Source organism: Kryptolebias marmoratus, linkage group LG15 (genome assembly GCF_001649575.2).
Source record: "Kryptolebias marmoratus isolate JLee-2015 linkage group LG15, ASM164957v2, whole genome shotgun sequence".
In the NCBI taxonomy this organism is placed as follows: domain Eukaryota; kingdom Metazoa; phylum Chordata; class Actinopteri; order Cyprinodontiformes; family Rivulidae; genus Kryptolebias; species Kryptolebias marmoratus.
In genome coordinates this window covers 21938031-21944030 of record NC_051444.1, presented here as the reverse complement: position 1 = coordinate 21944030, position 6000 = coordinate 21938031, and positions in this window count along the sequence as shown.

The window sequence follows — 6000 nt, the reverse complement described above, 5'->3', positions numbered from 1 at the left end:
AGACAAATTTAATCAAAATCATGAAATGAAACTGAAAAGAAGCTGACAAAAACACAAATGAACATGCTCAGAGTAACTCATTAATTCACTATTGCCTTTTGTGTGCTTGGATGTTTTTGCAGGGGTAGAACTGGAAAAAAAATCAAAACAAATGAAAGCACAATGGAAAAATGAATGGAAGTACCATATGTTGTTGTGCAGGTGGCAAAGTATATCTAATGTCTGTCTGGTTGCATTTTACAGACATGTGTGGCTAGTAGTTTTAAAGCTGAACCTTCTTTGACTAGAAGCAGTTCAAACCCACAGAAAACAAAACTGATGTAAATTTTGTAAATTTTAATGTCGAAAGCCTTGTTTCACACCATATAAATTGTTGTGTCTTCTTCCTAAATGATTAAAAAAAACTCTCATGAGTTCACAAAATATCAAGTTAGAGGTAGTTTTGCCAAGGTGTTTTTTTTATTTTTCATTTGGCAAACCTCATGCTGCTGGGACAGTTTGTGTGGAGCAGCAGCCTCAGGCCTGCTCTGTGATTCTCTGTGAATCATCTCGTGAGGTTCAACAGAAGATTCCTTTAGACATTTAGTTGTTACTCTGGAGTATCGCTTAAAATTCAACTTTGCATTATTTTGCCCAGTGTAGTGCTTTGCTCTGTCCTTTCAGCATCGGTCGCTGACCCATTTGCAAACAGAACATTGTGACTTCTAAGACGACTTGCAAGCCGACATGATAGCTCATTTGAGATCATTTTTTTCTGCTTCTAACCCGGTAAACAGGATTTTGGATTTCTGTCTCCACCCAACCATGAGGCCTGTGAGACATAGAAGTTGTTCTTTTTTTATGACGCACAAATGTTTGTATCTGTGTGGACTATTCACATGGTAAACAACTCCAGACAAAGCAGGTAGATCAAGCAGAACAACAGCTCACTGTTTGCCTCTCATGCCCATTCATGAGAAGCTTCGGGACAGCTGACTCAAATGCAGTATGAGTAGAGCTACATGTTCTACGGCAAGGTCAAAAACAGTTAGCGCACACAGATGAGACAAGCAAGCATCTGAACTAACACTTGTCAGGGCTTAAGGCAGAAACAGTTTGACCCAATGACTGCTCTATATGAAAAATCTGAAGATTATCAAAGACACATTTCATTCAAGATTCTCTGGACGGGACCTTTTAGCATCGGCCAAATAAAAATCAGAGGGAAAAAGTGATTTATCTTTACTAATAGACCTGACTTAAACTCCACAGAGTTCTAACGCAGCGGCAAAAGACAAACACACACATTAAGGACATATTGGTTCCTATTGAACCAAGCTGTATTCATCTGTTTGGCTTAGATCTCAATTCCATCCCTGCCAACTTTATTATGAGGAAATTAAAATGTGTTTTGTGATTGCCCGATAGTTTTAGGGTGCAGACAGTTTGGAGCTTCCGTCAAGTTTATATGGGTCTAATGAAAATGTGTGGAAAAACCTGCCAGAGTTTTGTCCTTGTGTCTGTGTTTATAAAAAAAAAGCAAAGAAAAATAAAGAAGAAGAAAGAAACCTCAATGAGAGCTGGGTAAAAGCCAATTTAGATTTTAACACAGACGCAGAACTCGTACTAAAGAGGACCAATTGTCATGGTGACAGCTTCCCCACCCTGTTCTCCGCCCTCCTCTTCGTCTGTTTCATCAGCTGTCCGCCAGCTGCCATGACTGCATTTTGTGCTCATTAGACTCAGCCACTGCTAAGTAACCAGCCTCGCATGATTTTCACCTGCAGCTTCAACATGCTTTTTATTATCTTACTTCACCGCAACCCCCCACAAATTACAACAAGAGGTTTCATGAGGGTGCTTATCAATTTGGAAAGTCACCCAAGGTTTTTACAGCTCTGTCGGTGTGCAAATGCATTTAAAAAGGATGAATTTGGCACAAGATTGGCAAACATGGACGATAAAGAGGTGCGTGTTTGTCTAGGGAGAGCAAATCTGGGCAAATGTGTTTGTTTTTTCTCATCTTTATGTTATACATCTGAATGTAAAACACATTGAGTTTACATGTAACAAAATGGGGCTTATGGAATAAATTACTAGAGGTGTTTTTATATAAATTAAAAGCCATATCAAAATAATCATCCTGTCATTAGGTTGTGAATGACTTGGCATCAGAGGCAAATGAAACATTGTTTGAAAATTTCAGTAAGAAGTATTTGTTGTGCATCAACCAGGTTTTAAAGAGTCAAAAGAATAGTTCAAGGAATTTAATTAAGACACTGAACACTCTGTAAATGGATTTTCAAGAATTATTACAAAATCATATAAAAAGTCATATTGTAAATGACTGCAGTAAATACCCTTTGAAACGTTATTTTCCTCAAGGACATTGTTTGTTGCTCAGTGATTAAAAAAGTAAACAAACAAAAAAAATAAAAATGTGGATTCTCCAGACATTCGAACCACAATGCTATAAGGAATGTGTGCTAATTATTTCGTGTCAGGTCAGCACTGACAAGTGACTGCAAGGTTTGGCATTTTTAACTGTTTAAAGAGAGAAACAAAAAATAACTGGGCAGTTAAACCATAACAAATTGACATATAAACACCTATTTGAAGCCCATTCAATGGTAAATGGAAAAATGATTTTAGCTGGCTTGGGATGCCTCGGTGTCTCCTCAGATAAACTGGAGGAGGCGGCTGGGCGGACGGAGGTCTGTGGGGTCTGTGTTCAAACTGCTGCCCCTTGAACCCATGCTCCAGATAAGCAGCAGAAAATGGATGGGTAGCAGAACAGATAAACCTGCTTCATACAGTTTTGCTTCACATTTGGGGTGAGAAAAGCACGACCGAGCTCATTCAGCTCCTCTGCCGGAACCTTTAACCAGCTGAAGATTTTAGTGCTTTAATCAGCGTCTCTCTCAGATAAGCAGCTCTCTCTGCTCAGATATCTCATTTAGATGATTTTCAGGGAAAGCCAGGAGGTTTACATGGTCTTGGAGAGATAGGACAAAGAACAAACATTATCCCCAAATTGAGTGACTTTTTTAATCCAAGAGAGCTGATTGGTCTGTAAGGACTTTTTTTTTTAATAATTTGATGTCCTGTCACAAATATAACCTATTCCATAGCAGGCTGGGTTTAGTGCATGAGTTATTATGACAATGCTCTCCATAAAAAAGTATTAAAAGAGGTCACCTTGCTGAACCTCAAATCTGTGCTGTCAATAGCTTTTGAACAGTACTGGTTGGTGCTTATTTGGGCAGAGCTCAACCTACCATCTAAAATGTAATTCAGTGCTTTAACGATGTTCCTCTAATGAATACATTTTGGTGATACTAAAGCGACTTAACAGGATTACAGATCTTTTTTCCTCCTACACTATGTAGCATAAATTAGACCAGGACCATCACTTATTAGACCCTGTCTGTAAGGCTGCATGACCTGAATGTATTTTCTTTTTTCACCTGCATGTGTGGAGGATATGTATCTATTTAAAAAAAAAAAAGGTTGAAACAAAGGGTCATGAGTTAGTAAAACATGGTATATTGTAAGAAAATTGTATGTATATATACATTTTGTCGTTTCAGTGTTACATTGTTACTTTTGTTCCGCACTCTAAATTAAGATTAAATTTCTCCTTTTTGTTTTCTCTTTTTAGGTTTTGACCTTAGTCTCATTTCCTTTTTATTATCTCTCACTTGATTCACGTTCAGCCAATTGCCTGTATAAATGAGTGTGCATGTGAGAAACAAAAAAGTCAGGAAAGGAAAGCTGTGAGAGAGAGAGCGAAAGAGAGAGCGAGAGGAGAGGAGAAAGATCCTCCAGGTCTAATTTAAAACTTGCTGATTGCAACCTGTCCAGAGGCCTGCTCTGATGCAGGATTAGTGGTTTAGTGAGGTAACTTCAGGTTATATCAGGCATTATGACATCATCTTTGCTGCATGCTGCCAATAACAAAGGTGAGGACAGTATTCAAACTAGCCCTAAGCTGTCACATCCTCTGTATGCACCACTCAGATGATAATGACATATCCCTACTTGGGCATTATGGCTGCTACAAACACAAGTTGTCATCACCCACTGCCATGGTAGTTGGGTGATAATCTCTGGTTATGTATGTGTGTGTGTGTATCTGTCAGCAAAATATGAACTAGTGGAAAAATTTTAATTAATGTCAGAAAATCTGGTGTGGTAGAAGAAGAGACTCATACCCAACACATAATCCAAGCTTTAGATTTTTGCTTAAATTTTTGGCATTCACTATTATAGGTCAATGCTATTTCTCTGTTAACAAAATACCAGATTAACATTTGGTGGCAACCTAATCTAAGATGTCCGCCACAGCTAATCGACCTCAGCCAACACAAAATTGGTATTAATTCAATCAATTTTACAGATACTGAGCTAATTTTGCAGTAGTAGTAGCTGAAAGTCCCTACATATTTTGTGAAATCTCGCAATGTTGCATGTGATACACAAGGTTTACCCAAATAACTCCATCTCTTCTCATCATAAAATAATCTTAGTTTAAAACTCTGGCATTAACATGCAGTCCTTTAAGAAATGCTACGCATTTAATTTGTTTTAATTGTTTTTTTATTTGCATGATTTTATTATATATGTCAGTCAATATTAACATCAAATAAGGTTGCAGGTTTACCTCCCGGCCTTTCTGGGTGGAGTTTGCATGTTCTCCCCTTGCAAGTGTGGGTTTTCTCCAGGTACTCCGGTTTCCTCCCACAGAGCCAAAAATTTATGTTAGGTTTAATGAAAACTCTCAATTGTCTCCAGGTGTGAGTGAGAGTGTGAATGGCTCATCTGTCTCTATGTGGCCCCCTTGTGACCTGTCCAGGTTGTACCCCACCTCTTGCATACTGACTGCTAGAGAAAGACAACAGCTCCCCCGTGACCCAGAAAGGAAAAAAAAACAGGTAAAGAAAATGGATAGATGAATGGACATTAACATCACCTATCTGATGTGCTTTCTGGGTATTATATTTAAGAATATGAGTCATATGATAAACAAACTCTTTATATTTGGTGGTTGATAAAAAGCAATGTTACAAAAAACATCTCTGGTGAAAGTCTGATGTAAACTCCTACATATTCCAGAGCATCTCTAACATTGTCAGTTTGTTCACACTGTATGCTACCCACTTCCCTTACCACGTTCATGAATAAAGATCTCATAACCTGATATGTTAAAAATACCTAAATGAGGTTAGCTGTGTCTCAGAGAGACACAGATAATCAAAACTGGAATTTGGTAATAGTTGAAATTGTTCAGTCTTTGATGTGACATTCCTTACATTCAGATACCCACCAAAGAACCCCTGAGGTTTCCATATCTCCTTTAGTCAGCTGGTATTTTTATCATCACTGTAACTGTGTTATCCTAAATATCAGGACAAATTTGTTGTTGATGACAATCAGCAGGTGTTAGGACTGTGTCATGTCATTTTGACATGAATTCCACTGAGGCCTGTTTATTGTAAAACACAGTGAAAATGAACGCTGAGATAAACTCTGCAGATCATTATCGCATCTGTGCTACTGTTGTCCTGTCAGCGGTGTTTTTCTGCAGTAACACAAAACCCACTCTGATCACTTCGAAGTTTTGAGTTTCTCTGAAAATGATGAGGTTGACAGTTAAATGATGAAGACAAAAATGCTACCTGTCACAATTTAAAGCTGCTCTCGGGCAGCAAAGCACTTTGTCACACTGTAACCTGAGGCTAAATGCATCGAAACATCCATCTCCTAAGCACAAGCATGGCTGCAAGTATTGACAACCATCTCATACCGGTTTGCTATTTTTGCTTGCAAATGTAATGGAAGGCTGGTGATTCTGCTGTCTTTGGACTTGCTGAGTATTTGTTCTTGGAGCTTTCCATCAGTGGTGTTTTTTTTTGTGTTTTTTTTTGTTAATCCAATGTGAATTTTCTGACTATTGTGCTGCATACATCATTTACAGTAAGTGGACTTTTTACACAAAGAAATAAAATGCTTAAAGCAAAC